The sequence below is a fragment of the Cebus imitator genome, unplaced genomic scaffold (assembly GCF_001604975.1).
Source record: "Cebus imitator isolate Cc_AM_T3 unplaced genomic scaffold, Cebus_imitator-1.0 Scaffold20, whole genome shotgun sequence".
NCBI classification, from domain to species: domain Eukaryota; kingdom Metazoa; phylum Chordata; class Mammalia; order Primates; family Cebidae; genus Cebus; species Cebus imitator.
Window position 1 is genome coordinate 1,088,157 of NW_016107335.1, and position 823 is coordinate 1,088,979.

Below are 823 nucleotides of genomic sequence, written 5' to 3' on the forward strand. Positions count from 1 at the left end.
CGGGTCTGGGGGAGGGGGAGGCGCTCCTGATGAGGGATGGGGGGAACTTGGCTTGTAGGACAGGTCTGGCCCACAGCTTGTGTCGTCCACCTCTGTTTTGGAAAATCGGCCCTGAGCACTCCAAGTCCAGTGTCTTTTGTTGCCAGTGTCACCCCTCCCTGTGGCCGAGCATGTGGCTGTAGCCCACATTTATGGCGATTGGCCAAGTCCTCCAAGCCCTGTCTGGACTCCGTGCCATTCCCATGCGCTGGGGGACAGTGTCGGCCTCCAGATGACTGCAGTGCTAGGACCCGGCCTCCGGTGTTGCCACTGGAGTTCACCCCATCAGGGCGGGCCCAGGGAAGAAGGGCGCCTGCTGGTTCCTGCGCTCTAGGATATGGGGAAGGTTCTGGCCCATTTGTTTCCCCACAGCTTTTTCCCCAAGACCATCCTGCAGTGGGTTCTAATAAAATACAGCTTCCACTTTGGAGATAACAGATGCTGAAATCAAGTAGATAACGGTTTTCACGACATCGGCTGACTCCTTACGGGAAGGCTGAATGGGAGCTGCCCAGGGCGGGGCAGCTTCTCCCTGTCTGAGGCCCGGAGCTCTCCTGCCCTCACAGCCATGACGGCAGGTTTTAAACAGAAGGAATGTGAAGTTACAGTGAGAGGGAGGGACGTGTGACCAGCCGTTTCCCATGCTTTCTTCTTGCTCCTGTGTTGGAGGAGAAGGACGGCAGAGGAGGCCCGCAGGGCACTTGAGGGAGAGCGGCCCGTGCAGTGGGGTGCTGTTTGCTGCTGGAGCTCCCCGTGCAGTGGGGTGCTGTTGGCTGCTGGAGCT

General features: G+C 58.9%; 1 protein-coding gene across 2 annotated transcripts in view; it reads left to right on the forward strand.

The window, feature by feature from the left end:
* The window catches only part of PTPRN2 (protein tyrosine phosphatase receptor type N2), a 1,009,572-nt gene that overhangs the window by 404,855 nt on the left and 603,894 nt on the right, over window positions 1-823 (forward strand). The gene's annotated exons all lie outside the window — the stretch shown is intronic.